This window comes from Parus major, chromosome Z (assembly GCF_001522545.3).
Source record: "Parus major isolate Abel chromosome Z, Parus_major1.1, whole genome shotgun sequence".
NCBI classification, from domain to species: Eukaryota; Metazoa; Chordata; class Aves; order Passeriformes; family Paridae; genus Parus; species Parus major.
Window position 1 is genome coordinate 17,104,628 of NC_031799.1, and position 16,094 is coordinate 17,120,721.

General features: G+C 41.6%; 1 protein-coding gene across 2 annotated transcripts in view; it reads left to right on the forward strand.

Moving 5' to 3' along the window:
* Positions 1-1,117: 1,117 nt before the first annotated feature.
* Positions 1,118-16,094, forward strand: part of MAP3K1 (mitogen-activated protein kinase kinase kinase 1) — a 58,729-nt gene continuing 43,752 nt past the window's right edge. The window contains exon 1 of one of the 2 annotated variants that reach the window (XM_015653539.3): positions 1,118-1,321. The gene's annotated coding sequence lies outside the window, so the exon portion shown is untranslated. Of the gene's footprint in view, positions 1,322-13,923; positions 14,066-16,094 lie in introns of those variants that run through there. The other variant, XM_015653540.3, reaches the window with a different exon arrangement.

Here is a 16,094-nt window from a genome sequence, read left to right on the forward strand (position 1 = left end):
TGAGTATTTATAAAATACCTAAAGTCATCTTCTTGTTCTGTTTAGATATTTTTAAAAGCATAGGGTTTTGTGTGGTTATTTTCTTTCCTTTTTCTGTAAATGTGATTTTTATGGAGGAGAGGAATATTTGAAAAGATATAATAGCACACTGATTTGGGAGCAACTAATTTCATGCTGAGTCTACGAAGTGGATACTTTGTTGTTATTCCCATGAGTAACTGTCTCATATTGTCAATATGTCTAGGTCTAGGAATCTTCCAGGAAACTCTCTAATTTATAGCAGAGACTTTAGTTAAGTGACAAATGCTACCTTTATGAAACTCAGAATTAATTTACATCTGAGTTGTACAAGAGAATATTAAGTGATCTGCTCATCCCAAAGAAACCATACTTGCAAGATGGCAATAAATGCAACTTTCTCACAGCATCCTTCACTGAAAAACCTGCACAAGACTGGTGTAGTGGTTGTGGCATCTTGACAGATGACCTAAATAATTCACTTAGTGTGACCTCAAGGCCTACTGATACTATTCTGCAGGTATATAGAGTACAAAGAGTGTCCTCAGGCTTTTGTTTAGAGGTAAAAACCTCTTCCTATCTGCTCATCACATCCTCCAGCAAAGACCCTACATTTGATCAGCCTCTGATCATATACGTAAGGCAAAAAATAATCTGCTTCTGTTAGAAGGTAATTCTCACTCTACTAGTGCTTCAGATCAAATCACTGATCCCAGCAAACTGACCATTCGAATAATCATTGTTGAGAAGCTTAGTTAATGTTACACTTGGATACCTCAAATTCTCTCACAAATTCTGAGAAATAAGCCTGAAATATCCAGCTGAAGTGCTTTGAACTGTATGACTTCTACTGTATTTAAATATCATATACTGTCCTGGAAACAGACTTGTATGCATAGCAGTATTCAGTTTTTCCTTTTCTCATCTCAGATCAATAAAGCAAAACCACCCCAATGTGGTCGAATGAAAATCCCAAGCAGAAAATTTACTTGAACCTCCCCAAGGTTCTGGTCATGTGATGTCTCCTGCCTTTCTTCTCTCTCGCAGTCTCTCAGGAAACAGCCGCAGCGGTAGGTGTGCGTGGCAGGGTATAATCTCATCTACATGTGCATTCCTGCGCACACATGGAGCCGGCTGTGCTCCGGCAAGACATTAACACTTCTCCGTCGTTTACAGACATGGAGAGCTACCTGAGGACGAGGGGAGCGGCGCCGGCCAACTGAGCGCAGCCCGAAGGACGCGCGGAGGCTACGTGCGAGAATGCGCATTTAATTTGCTACTAACTCCAGAGAGGAACGACCAGGTGAGCTGGGGCACACCGGAGAAGCGATTTCTCGGCTGCACGCAGCGAGGCACCGCGGGCGCTCCACTCCTCCTGGCCCCTCGCCGGCTGCCAGGGAAATGCTGGGGAGAGGAGAGGCTCAGGTTACGGGGGTGCGAGCTGGGAGCGCTCCGAGATCCGGAAAAGTTTCTCCGCGCCTCGCACCGGGGAGCCCAGCGCGGCCGGCCTGCCGTGCCTTACCCCACCCCGGGGCCACAGGCGCCTCCGCCGCTCTCCCGCACATGGGGAGGGCCGCGTGGGGGCGGGGCCGCGCTCCCCGCTTGGCGCCTCCACCGGCCCGGGCTCCGCTCGGCCACAGGGACAGACCCCGTCCGGCTGCGGCTGCGGCTCCGGCTCCGGCTCCGGTACTAGCCCCTGCCCCGCGGAGCAGCTGCGACAGCACCCGGCGCTGCTCCCGCCCGGCTCCCTCACAGTCCCGACACCTGCGCGGGGGCGGGCGGGGCGCGGCCCCGCGGCACCTACGGGCGCGGCCCCGCCCCCGGCGCCCGCTGCCGCCAATCCGCGCCCGCCGTCCGCCCCCGCCCTACGCCGTTTGCGCAGGCGGCGCCGTTTGCGCAGCGCGCTGTCCGCCGGCGGCCCCCGGTGCTCGGGAGCCCGATGTGACCCGACAGAGAAAATGGCGGCGGCGGCGGGGGATCGCGCCTCGTCATCGGGATTATCCTCGGGCGGCGGCGCGGAGGCGGCCGCCGCCGCCGCCTGCGGAAGCCTGAAGGGCGGCGCGGTGGCGGGGAGCGTCGCCGGGAGCGGCGGGGGGCTCTTGCGGGAGGCGGGCGGCGGCGGCTGCCGGGAACAGCGCTCTGACTGGAGACGGAAGCAGCTGCGCAAAGTGCGGAGTGTGGAGCTGGACCGGCTGCCGGAGGCGCCCCTCTTCCTCGCCGCCGCCCCGGCCGCCTCCTCCTCTTCCTCCTCGCCGGAGCCCCCCGAGACGTTGCTGCTCCACTACCTGCCCGAGCCACCGCGCTCCAGCCCCGCCAGCCCGGCTGCCTCCCCCAGCCGCTGCGCCGAGCTCCTGGAGCCGCTGCCGGCGGGGAGCCCGGCGGGGACGGACCCCGCCGCCGAGCGGAGGATGGAGCCGTCCCCCGCCGCGAGGTGAGGGGCGCCGACGGCTGGAGGGGCGGGCAAGGGTCGGTCCGGGCGGGCGCTGCGTGACAGCGGCGGAGTCGGGGCTGCTCCCGCGGACGGGGCTCGGGGCGGGCTCTTGCGCCCCGTTCCCCGCTGGCCGCGGGCCGGTAGCGGATGCGGGGGCGGCGGGAGCTGCCGCGGAGCCCAGCTCTGGGGCGCGGCGAGCAGAGCTCGCCCGCCGCCCGCCTTCCCCCGGGGCACCTGGTACGGGGCTGAGGGAGGGGCACGGCCGGGCCGGGGTGCCCCGCCGGCCGCAGCTGTCAGCGGTGCGGAGCTGCGCGGGAGCCGAGCCGCGGGGGGCGGCCCGTCTGGCTCCGGGGTACGTTTGTGTTTGACTTCTGCCGGAGTCCCGAACGGCTTTGAAGTGTGAGCTCGGGGCGGTGGCGGGGCCGGGGCCGGATGTGTCAGCAGCCATTGGGGCTCGGGGCGAGCGAGCGCGGTGCTGCCGCGGGGCTGGGGCCGCGCTGCGGACGGCGGCTGAGCGCCAGCCTTAGGTGCTCTCCAGGCGCTACCTGCGCTGCCCCAGCACCTTGCTGCAAAACGGAGTAATCGACTTTATTTTATTTTTGTTTTCCACAACACCACCCCCTCACACACAGGACTTCTCCGAAGTCAGATTCTAATTTGCAGCTTCGCAGTAACGCAGAACTGATTTCTTTTAGTACGAGAAAGTCTTTGAAGCATAATTTCCTCTCTTTTTGTTCAGGAGAAAGTGATTTTATCGTGGCTTAGACTAGGTGATAAATTTCGGTGGTAATAATCAGTGCCCTGCTTTTTGCAGCCCGTATTTGCCTTATATATGTATTAATCAATAAGTCCATTTTCTTGTGAACTGCCAGTATTTTGCCTGTTTAACATTTGTGCAAGTAGTCAGAAGGAAAGCAAGCTTATGCCCGTGGTGGAGCAGTTCAGATGCTTCAGGACACATTTCAGCTTTAACATGTACTCACTGGGTCTTACTGGCTTCCTTCTGTGTGTGTGTAAGCACTGCAGTATGACCATGTAATTTTGATGTGGAGATGACAATTTCACCTGCATCTCTTGTAAGGTTTTATCTGATGTGGACTCTGTTGTTTAAGAACTTAGTATTTAACATCCAGGCACGTATTTTAGTGATGCCTAACAGTTTGGCTAATCATTTAAACCTCATAAAAATATAATTCCTGTTTGGACTTATGACTTGTGTGTTCTTTTCAGTTGTGTCTTATGTCAGTCAAACCTCAGGAATATTTTTTAAAGGTTAAATTACCATGTGAGTACTGTAATAAGAACTGTTTTATAGACCAATGTCCTGTTTATATGTATTCTTAGCAATTCAGATGGATTTTGGCCTGTTCCTAGGACAGTGTAAAAATACTTGTTGTGGTGTGGTTGTGCAGATAAGAAATGGCTCTGTACTTACAGAAGGATTAGCAGGAAATTGTAAATGTTTATGGGGAAGGGGAATGATGTACATATTTTAGTGAGTGCCTTGTCTTTTTATAAACTCTTAGCACCATCTTTGTTTTTATAAAGTCATGAAATTATAATGTACTCTGTATTGTAATATAGTTGTATCAAGTTTCATGGCTTTCAAGAAGAAAAAGAAGCTGTATCAGAATATGCATAAAGCAGTTGAGTCTCATGGTGATAGCAAGTGGGAGTTAGGCTTGACATCAGAGGTGCAGGAAGGTCAATGTATATCGCATCAGTGCTGAAACACTGCGCCCGTCCTTGGTAGCTGGTCCCACAGCAGCAATGACAAAGCAGCTGTGGATTTTTTTTCCTTTTCACGTGGACAGTTTTGCTTACTTTTAAGTACCTGCATTTGGGTAAATCAGTGTATTGAGTGTATATACAAGTTAAAATACTTGTAAGTGCTTTGTGCTATTTGACCAGGAATGTTAACAAATCTTAAAAAATACTGAATGCCAAATGCTTTTCTTTTCAGTATTTGAGTGAGCCTACTCTGAGTTTATTATAAATGCAGTTGAAAATACATGACAACTTTAACAATGATTGACCTGCAGAAATACCCTATAAACACTCATTTACAGTAATCTCAATAATTTTGTGTGCTGTGTTACAACTAAAAGAATATTAGACCAGGTAGTACTTTATGAAGCTGTTTAAAAAATTTAAAACCTTTATCTGCCCTCATTTTAATATTGACTTGTTTCAGCTGGAAGAGAGAGGCTCATTTATATGTGAGTAAAAGTAATACACATTAAATTTGCCTGGGCAGCTGTTGGATCTACTATGAGTTAGAAGATACTGTGCTTGCTCCGAAGTCCCCCTATCAGTCTCTTTGGTATTACAGTTACTTCCTTTTAAATAGATTCTCTGTTTTCGTTTGTGCTGGAAGACCTTCCTGAGCCTCAAAATGAAGCTGAGAAGGGAAACTGACTGCTGTTGAATTATGGATGTAAATATTACCTTTTTTCTTTAAGGTCTCAAGCAATTCTGCTTGTCAGGCAGTAGAGGGAATATTTTCATTAAAAGCAGGTGTAAGCTTTCTTATATCATTGTAAGAGGAAGGGAGCTGTCTTCCTAGGAATTATATCTTCAACGTGATAAAGCACTTCAGGTCTCTTATCCCATGTTTACTGTCAGTATATTGTTTTTGTTTATAACAAGATCCAAATAGCAAATTCAGTAATAACTGTAGTGTTGTTTTTTGTAGTGTGAGGGAAATCCATGGAGGTAGAATGCACCTCCTTCTTTGTCAGCTTAACATTATGCTCTTAAAACATTCAGACCTTAAAGTGATGTTTGTGTCTGAAATTGGTGTAGATACCTTATTACTTCCCGTAGTACAGCATTAGTTTATATTGTCAAAATCATATTTTTATAAAGACAGAAGGAAATAAATGGTGCAGTTCATCTCTTCTGTGTGCAGTAACCACATACTTTGTGACTATCGTAAAATTAGGTGTTTGGCATGTGCTAGATAGTTCAGCTGCAAAGCAGCCCTTGTAGATGCTTATACTGTATTTTTCTGCAGTTGCTGTTTGACACATGCTAGAGACACCAAAGTCACACTCTTAAACTGAAGTTTTGTCAATATGTACAGGTGTACTAGTAAAAGCTCATCAGTTTCAGCTCTGTAGCACCTTTGACTTTCAAAGGAGGACATGAATGCTTTTAACAGAGCACTGGGAGATGGAGTGGGAACAGAGGGAGGGTACCTACAATGACCACACAGCACGGCCAGAGATTTTTCTGTTACTAAAATGCTAAGTTTCTCTGTTCTTGTCAGAATAGAGAAAGCTAAAGTAAAAAAATACAGCTTATTATTGATCTTGGCTATTCCCAGCTAAGGTAAAATATAATTTTATATTTTATCCAAGTCTCTCTAATGCTTGATGTTTGAAACCATCTGTGTAAATAAGGCACCAAATTTTCTGCTTCCAGTTTAAGCGGATACTGCAGTGAAAGACGATTGCCTTTCTGCCTGTCCTGTGCTCCGTGGCTTGAGAGTACTTTTGGAAGAGGGTCACCCTCTACCATGTCTGATTTTTATCACTCTTAGTTATTGCAAGTCGTAGGGTTCTGCTTAAATGGTCTGATCTGGTATGGCAGTTTCTTTGTTCCTGTGCAAAGTAAATAGATTGTAACTAACTAATCTGGAGCTTTCTGTCTCATTGGATTTAGTGATACTAAAGGTTCAGTCTCTACTGTCACTCAGTGGAGTCTAAGTACTGCTCAGTGCAATACCTGTGTGTAGACATGTGCAGTCATATCTTACCCAAAGGTCGAACATGGAGAGCGCAAGATTTGAATACCAGTTTTTCCTTCTGTATGATGGATTTGAACTTCACAAGACCTTTTCGAGTACTAACACTTTCAAAAGTAATGATGCAGCTGTGCAGAGATTTATGCTGCTGCAGGGGAGCATGAGGCAGGAGTAGAAGCAAGAATCTGGGGGTGGAATGAATGTGAGAATGCTTCTGTTGGCTTTCACTGGCTTCCAGTATTGGTGAAACTTGGCTTAAGCTTGTTTAAAATACAAATTATATGTTGCCATGTAGCTGTTTCTTAAACAAACTTGTAAAGCTAGTTTTCAGCAGAAGTGGTGATAAGAGGATGGATCTGGTTTGAGTTCTGAGTTTCTAAAGCTAATCTGAGTGTTCTCAGAGGATTCTCTGCAGAGACCCCGAGGGTCATCTTAATTTACTTTTTATCTGCTCTGCGCTCACTTAAAGCTCTAGAATTACAGTTCATTCTTTTGCTTAAGGCAGAGTGGACAGAAAGCTTTTTAAAGGGCTTCATTACTTGTCTCTGTGTGACTAGGAGAACATGGTTAAGTGGAGAGCTGCTTTCTGTTGCTACCCTCCCTTTTTATCTTTAACTAGAGGCAGAGTGTATTGCCTGCAGGGTTGCTTCCGCTTTCCAGTCTCACAGCACTACACAAGTACAACTGGAGAATTCTGGTTGGTGCTGTGAAGTGTCTTGACTATTTTTTTCCGGTATGTTTGGAGTTTTGAGGGGGTTTTGGTGTCGTTTGTTTTGTTTTGTTTTTTTTGGGAGGGGAGTAAGGGGGTTTTTTTTTTAGTTTCTTGGCTTGTAGTTTTGGGAGGTTTTGTTGAGTTTTGGGGGTTTGTTTGCTTTATTTTGTGGGGGTTGTTTGTTTGTTAGTGGGCTTTTAGAAGATGAGTTTTGCCTGTAAAATGGCCTGAAAACACAGCAGCTCTATTTACTTGCTACTTAAGAGCAATTTAAAATTGGAAATTATTTGCTTTCTGTCTGGAAATGGATGAAATAGTTTTCAAATTGTCTTAATAAAATATGATAAAGGCATCACTCCCTCTATTTTTGGCTTATTAATGCCCAGTTGTATTGATAGTGTTCAGCATGTGATGATTTTAAAGAAATCTTAAAGATTTTAAGATGTTTGCAAAAAGTGTTTTTTCTTCCTTTAAATTTAGAACGTCATGGAGTATTCCTATTTCTGAGATTAAACTGTAATTCAAGTCAGTCTGTGTTTGTTTCACACTGTTACCATATATTTCATTTGTGTCCCTGAAATGTAGACTATTCAAATCAATCATGGAAACATAGCATAATAGTGTCTGTTCTCATCTCTCTTGTCCTAGTATTCTAATTGCTAGTTAAATGACTGCTAATGTGATTATTATGCTGGACAATTTCAGTTCTTTCCTAGTATTTCCCATCAACAGATTTCACCCTGCTCTTGATACTGCAGCTCCTTGTAGCTAACCCAGGGTCACTGTGGAAGGTGGAAGCAGAGTGCTGGGAAGTGAGCTGCATCTGCTTGACCTCACTGACATCTGACCGCATCTGACATCTTGCTTTCTGACCTCTTCCCCATCCTCTTCTTGAGCCTCCAGTCGTCTTGAGCAAATTGAAATGAGTTCTTACTCATTTCTTACTATCACCAGTGATGAGCAGGTACTTTTGGGAGCCGGTAGTTTACCCTCAAAGGTCTGCATATATGTGTTTCATTTCAGTAGGTATTTCTCTGAAATGCCATCTTACACCCTGAGATTTTTGCAGTCCTGTATAACCATCTTGTTTCTGTCTCCAGGGCCGTTCCTTTCAGATGCTGAAAGAGCTTGGTCTAAATACTGAAAATGCTGAAAGGGGAAAAAACTCCTAACCCTAATTTGTTGTAATGAATTGAGATACAGTTTTGGGTTTTTTTATACAAATTGTTTGTGTTACCTCCCATTCTACAGCAAGTAAAATATCTGCGCAATACTGTTTTGTTAATTCTTAGTATCTTTAAAAGAGAGGCTTCTAAGCTCTGTGGATAGTGTGTAAGTGCTCTGCCTTTGGAGATGTATATAGAAATGTAAATATCTGTCAAAGGTGTGGTGAAATTTGCAGTGACAACCAATTTGCAGTTCATGTACAGTTTATTGAGCTTGTCAGATTAAGACAGTCTAGCAGGCTAGTGTTTATTTACCACCATGGCTAAGACAATATTCTGATTGCTTTGAACTATGATGGTAATTTAATTTCTGGTTGCAGAATGTGTAGTTTGAAAATTCTTGTGTAGTCAGTGACAGTTTCTGCATTTATCAATATTTTAGTACTTTTTTTCTTTTTTTTTTGCTTCCTTCATGGTTTTAGATCATGGAATTGCAAGGTCTGATATTAATAGTCTTTTCAATCTGTTTACATTTTTTAACTTTAGCATTAGATCTATAATTAGTGTCTAAAATATTTCCATAAATAAAGATCTGAATTGTTTGTTATTTCACTAAAGGAAATACTTCTACAGAAGTCTGGCTACAATTACAGATTTCTTTGCTTAATATAAGAAATTATTGCATTTTTAATTCTCATGGAAGCTTGCTGAGACAGTGTTAATGTATTCTTAAAAACTTGGAAAGGATCTTCCATATTAAGGATCTGTATTGCATAATAACTTTGTTAGATTATTTATATAAATAAATTATAGGGGGTGGCTTCTGTAATTGGGTAAAGTTCTTTCACAGCTCATACATGAAATAGAAGCGTGAAGAATTAATTTTTTATTTGTATGGAGCTGGATGGTGTTATTCTTAAAATTGTACTAATGTGCTTAAGTTTCTTTTTAAAAAGATAATTCAATAATGCCTACATATAGATCCAGCAAATGGTTCTTCTGTAAAGATAGAATTAACATTGATTTTTTGGGTTTTTTAACTGTAAATTCTGAATTGATTTGTAAGGAAAGCTTATTACAGTGGGTCTCCTGATCTCTGCAGGCAAATCAAATGCCCCAGCGTGTAGAAAGTGTGAGGGCTTTGGGGTTTCTATTAGGTTTTCCATGGTGTGGAAACTATTTCTATAACAAATCAGTAAATGCAGCCAAGCTCTTCACTATCTGCCTGGCAGGGGTGGGTCCTGGTTTCTGGCAGGGTCACAGTAACCAGGAAAACTTGCTTTCTCTTTGAACCTCCAAGGTTAGGGTAGGACTAGTGACCTGTACATTCTGCTCCACACAGCCTTGTTTACACACTTCTTTAAACATCTTCCTAAAATTAACTAAAATCTAGAGTCTGTTCCCTTGAGAAGAATTTACTCTGAGTTGCAGCTGCATGTTTCTTACCCTTCCCAAAGGCTCTGGGGAGGAAGAACAGGGGTACATGGAAGAGAGATCTTAAAGATATGCAAATTCTTCTGCAATTGCTTTTAGCCAGTAGTACATGAAGAGGGAGAAGAAGCTCCCACTTCACCTGCCCTCCAGCCTTGTGGACAAGAAAGCATGAAATGAGACGCCTTAAGCCATGCAGAGCTCTGGCAGAGAGCAGTGCAGGTGGCCTTGGGGTTGTCATTTTAGAAATGCCTTGGGCCAAACCAATATGGAAAAGTTTGATTTGTTTGGTTTCTCTCACTGTGAAGATTAACATGCAGACTGAATGCCCTTTTTTGTGGTAAGAGGGCACATAATAAAATAATAAATATTTTGGATTAAACTAAGATGTTTTCCATCTTTTCAAAGTTGTGGGTGCTTTCATGTAAGGATGTGTTCAGCACTGTAAACCAAGATACACTGATACACTAAGCAAGCTGAGTGAGGAAAGTTATGGACTGGCAAAGTGTTTGACTTGGGAGATTCGTGCCTGGTCTTTGCATTTGGCTTATGCTGCACACCAGTATCCTCTGGACCAACGTGGTTACTGTTGTCACTCATTTCTGCTATATTGCTGGTAGAAAAGGGTTCAATTCTAAAAAATAATGCTTTTTTTCTTGTACTGATACTTCAAAACCAGTGGTTCCAAGCTGACTCTCTTAGGAATGGAAAATATAGGAAAAAGGCTTAGAAAGTACCAGAACAGTAATATAAAAAAATGTGAAGTGTTCCCTGTGCCTGAGATGCTTATTATTTTAGACAAAAAGAATTTATCAGTCCGAGGGGGTTTTTTATTACACGAAGAAAGAGAAGTCAAGGTTTGCAGACTCCTAGACTGTCCTGCAAATCCTGTCTCTTTTCTACAGTAGATGGACTTCTCTTTCTGAAGAAAAAAAAAAAAAAAGTGTTGGAAAGGTTTGATGTGAACATTGCCTATTGACATGTCCATGAAAAAGGTCTTGATGACATCTCATTCAAATGTTTACTGTCTGTTCCAAATAAAGCAGTGACAGTAAATTTCCTTGGCTGATGCTCTTTGGGATGCAATTTACTAATAAGGTCATAAACCTTAGTGAAAACAGGCATTTCTCAGAAAAAGAGTGTCCTTAACCAAGCCTTAATTCATGATAGTAAACAAATGAAACTGCTTACTGTTCTAAACTTATCTTTCTAAACTCATTTGAAGTACAGTTATACTTGATCTTGAAATTGTTATTTGTATTGAAAATTTTGAAGTATAATTTAGCTCTTTATGAAAAGTTAAGTGTACATATGGTAAGCAGAACTGTGCTACTGTCAGATATGTCTTTTAAGCATGTGGTTAAGTTCCAGCATGTTCAGGTACAATGGTAAACCATCTTGTCCTGGTAAAAGTGCTGAAGTATTTAATTCTCCCTGGTGTCTCAGCAGTAAATTAGTATGCTCTACTGTTTGCTTGTTCTGACCTGCTCTGAGTTGCATATTTGTGGCAGTGCTTTACAGTTCTGCTGCTGCTAGTGAGGGTGCCCAGCAAAGCCAAGTGGAGAAGGAAAATTGCTTTGACATTTTGAAATCAGCTACATATGAATTGCATTCCTTTATTTTAAAATTGACTGCAAATGAGAATATAGGTCCAGTGCCAGGGCAAGCCACTTGCAGACCCTGGGAATCAAGACTTCAGGGGAGAGCACAGCCAGAATATTTAGATTTTTGGCTTCCTTTCAGCCTACCGGGTGGACTGTTGAGGAACTAGCAAGAGCAACTAATAGGAAATCTGCCAATTTCTATCATGTAGACAGAGTTCCAGAAGCTTCATCAAAATAGGTCTTTCATTTTTTCTTATTCGACAAATAATTTTTCGAAAGTACTTCTTCCTAGGAAGCAGCTTAACTGTGTGCATTAGGATTTCAACTGTATTTAATGTACTTGCATGTGCAACTAATAAGTAGTTGAGACATAAATAGCTAGGACTTAGACAAAACTCAGATTTTAATCCTGTGAGGGAGCCTCTAGCAAAAACCTTAAATAGACGGGGAGCCCTATAGGCTTTATTGGTATTCTTTGTGAACAAGTGTTCACTTCATGTGTATCTATCATATTTGTAATGCTGGTGTCAGTCTGAAATAAAGCAAGGCATTTATCACTAAGTATGTGACTAATCACTGTGGGTTTTGTTCAAAACATAAATTTACCATTACACCCTCCTTGGAGTTACATGTGACTCTGTCAGGCTGTGTCAGGAAAGAGTGTGCTTTCTCTGCTCATCAGCTCTGTGTAGCAGCTGGCAGCAGAATGAAGCTACCATACCTGTTGTACTCATACTGGCTAAGTAAGTTCTCTGCACCTTGTGGCACTCAGCTACATAAAACTTGTTCAAGGACTTGTAAAGTTAGCAAGCTGGACTGTCTCTGATGCTTCAGGCACTACATACCTCTGTAGAACTTTGAGGGGGAAAAAAATGGTGCAACATCTGCTTGTAGTATGTGCTACAAAGTGCAAGACCTCCTGGCTGTAACAGAATCTCTACATAGAAATGTGTCTTTCAATTAGCACACTTAAGTTGCTTTTGCCTAGGCTATGCTGATTGTGTTCTGGCACATGCTGATTTATTAAATATCTAAAACTCATGGGTTTGTCATGATTAAAACGTGGTTTCAAAAGATATAATGTTGGAAGTGGTCATAAGTAAGATTGTAACTGTTTCATTTTAGGACCTTTAGCTATAAATAGCTATACTTAAGGAGCTGTAAGATTTTGAAAAAATACTCAGTTTGTTTTATCCAGCTTATAGGGAAATAGTTCAGGTCTCTTCCATTAATGTTTGTGAGGGGAAAGACTGCTGAACAAATTTACGTTTTCTGGTTAACACTGGTACAACAGCTACACTAAGTTTCTTTGATGATAGAGCTAAAAGTGCTAAAGCTCTGATTTGCACAACTAGTAAGTGGGCAAACTGGACTGGGACAAAGCTAAAGCCATGGAGAACTGATTTATACTATAGCAGCATTTTCAGAGATGTGACATGTCATCTGTAAGAAAGCTCAAGTGGTTATACTACTTAGGACCAGCTGCGTACTGTCTCCCCTCTGTGGGGAGAGCACAGCTCATATTATGGGAGCTGATGCCTTAGGAAGGGACAGACTCTTTTTTTCATTAAGTATTGTCAATTAATTTCTGGTCAAGAAGACACCATTGCCTCAAGATCTCAAAATATTTGTGCATCAGACATGATGACAAATACATTTCTGATTTGGTGGAGGTAGTTTTTCCGCTATTACCATTTTTTAAACTACCAATTTTTGCTTGAAACCAAAAATAATTATGCAGTCAAAGTTTTCAATGTAGTTATTATCAGGCGAGGGTTTTGGCATTTTTCTTAACTGTCTGTCCAGTCTTTCCTCATGTTTCTTTATAATCATGTTGAGGGAGGAAAACTTGCTCTTTTTCCCCCCGTAAATTCATTTTAGAGAACCGACATTTCACTTTATCTCCTGAAGGCCCAATATATGCCTCATTGCGTTTCTGAATCTCATTGTGAAAAGACCTGCATTTTGATACTTAAAAGGAAATAGGAAATGAGACAATATGGGTCTAGCACTGTTACTCCCTTTCCATGTTCAAATAAATGGCATGTTTTTATAACTGGGAGTGGATGAAGCTGGCTCTTGCAAAGGAAGTGGTTAGTTCTTGCCATGGTGACTTTTGATAAGGATTTGTTGGGCTACTGTATACTTATTTGCACTTGCTAAAATAATCTAAAGTTAAAGGATTCTTAACCCTTTCTGTGTAACTGCATTAGTTCTTCAGTAGCTGTGAGTGGGCAGCCAAGGAGTAAGAGTTTAGAACTCTGCTGTTCCATATTCATACAGCAGCTTGTTTCTAATTTTGTGTAGGTGCATGACTGGATGGCTAATGCTTAACCCAGATATACTAAATAAGTACGGGAAGTGTGTCTTCTGAAAGTAGTGACCTTTCCTGTCGAGAGTATTCAGAGAGATACAGTCTGTGTTATGTATCTGAGGCTGACTACGCAAATGTCTTTTGGTTTTCCAGGAGAGGATTATGTGACAGTGTGTTCTTCACTGGTCCTGCACTGAAATCAGTCTTGTTCCAACGTTTCAAAGGCATGTTTTCTTTCTGATGCTTGCATGGACTTGGGACTCTGTCACCCTTTGCTTGTCCCAGACTGTCTGACATTTTAATGTAGCAATTACTTAAATGGATGACATGAGTCTTCAGCTTCTGGTTCACAGTCAGGTCACTCTAGTACCTAGTAAAATATTAACTTGTTGAGAGAAGTATTTCCATAAACAGTCCATTAGTAAGTCACAAGGTCATGATTTGTTTCACATGCAGACTTTCCCCCAGCTATAGTTATACCAGTGTGTCCTGGAAACTAATTTTTATTTCTGGGTTTGTATATATTATTGTGGTTTCATTTTGATTTGAAAACCACTTTCATACCTCCTTAAAGAAGTGAGACTGCTTTCCCAGTTTCTGTCCCATATTTGAGATGCACTACTGTCGTACAAGTTCTCATGGTAAGAAATAAAATTAGTTTGATAACTTTAGTGATCACAAATGTTTGCCTAATCTTTGAGTATTTTATTAAATATTATCTGTGTGTTATATAAAATACTTTTTTTGTTCTCTTAGGCATTTGCTTTGTAAAGGTCTTTCAGAATAGTATTCTTTCGCCTGTAAAATGAGCATATTGCAAATGTGTTTCAGTGACGTTGGCTAAACTTGTAAGATGTCTGATCATATGTTGATTTTACGTGAGTCCTTTTGTAATCTCTGAATATATGGAAATGCCATTAAACTGGAGCACCTTCTAGAGTTGCAAGAGGTATGGACATATTTGCCCCCACTTTTTTTTCTTTAAAGTAAAGCTTACATGGTGTAGATAAGTAAATAAAATTAAATCGGGTTATTAAATTGTAATAGTCAGACAAATTCTGGGACAGAATTATTTCTATGTCAAGTTGCTTCAACTGAGCTTGAAAGTCCTTCTAGAGAAGCTATAGCACAATGGGTAATCACAAGTGGAACTCTTAACTCAAACAGCTGCCACAATGCTCAGACTTCGTGATAATCACCTATTTAATTTGTTGCTGCTTTACGATTTAATGTGCTTAATCAGTGCTGATGAGTTTCTTGGTAGCACCTCAGGAAATTCAGATTCAGTTGCTGTTACCAATTTCCTTTGAGTGAAAGATACTTTCTCTATAACAAGTGGCATCACTTAACCTTTCTTAAGTTGGTTCAGTAAACTCTTGGGCTTTTATTTCCCAAATTTTTATGATTTCCATTACTATCACTTCAAGTCCTTGTGTTTCTTATGTTTAAATGTGTTTTTTAAAAAAAAACAGCACTGTGGCTCAGGCTTTTTTTTTTTTTATGTCTTTTTGTATGGATTCTGGTATTAGATCCTCTGATAGATTATGGAAGTATGGCCAGTACAAAACTGACTGAGATTTTACTTATCGCCATGCAAAAAACACTCATGAAACTAGAAGGGAAACTTTTTTGAGGCAGATGGGACAATCTCATCTTTCCAAATAAGAATTAATGTTCTTGAATATAATTAGCGCTCCATTTTCCTTTAATTTAATTTTGATTAAAGACAGTTATGGCTGCTGGCAAATACATTGTCACTTTAAAATCTGTAGATTGGTCCAATGAGTCTAATGCAAAGAGTGAGGAATTTTCTTCAGAAGGAATTAAACACTAAAGCACAAGGATAAATACTCTTTTGAACTGTGCAATTTAGATTTTTACTTCCTGAAGGTACTTCAACAAAACTGTGTATATAGAGAATTACAGAAATCAGTTCTGGATGAGTTTGGCTTCATCAAATAAAAAAAGGATTAAATGAGCTGGGCCTCACCTGTGCCTTAAGTACTTGCTAGCACTTGAAAAATTCTCAGAAACCATACCATAACTTCAAACTAGAAAATTCTTCTTGCTTTTTTTTTCTGTATTTTTTTAAAATATCATCCAGTTGGATTCTCTTTCATTGTAGTCTCATTTTTACAGTGAACTTTTTTTCAAAAGTAACTGTCATATCCCTTATTCAGTGATTTCGTTTTGGTGGTATTTGGGTTTTAATACAGGAGTTTGAAAACCTTACTGTACTGTGTTGTGGCTTTCTAGGTTGATATGCTTCTGTCTGAATGTTCATACAGAAAAGAAACCCCACTTTAGTTACTCAATTTTTTAGAATTAATTTTTATCTTTTAATTTTTAATAGTTCTGAATTTCTAATGTTGGTATGTGATTTACATGTCCTCCGGAAAGGAATGCCTCTTCTATTCCTTTTTCTTTACTGTGCCGTCTTTAAGTAGAGTTGTTTATGGTGAAAGTGAAGGTTGGTTTTGAATACAGCTGAAATACAGATTTAGCTACTTAAATGTGAAGCCTAAATTTGGAAGCGCCTTTGGGAGGCTTGACATTTTTTAGAAAATGAAACTGCTTCTTGGATACTTTCATATGAATTGGGAAGCTATTTTAATGTGAAGGCAGGGATGGGAAGGGAGCAATTCAGGAAAATAGTCACTAGTAGACTTA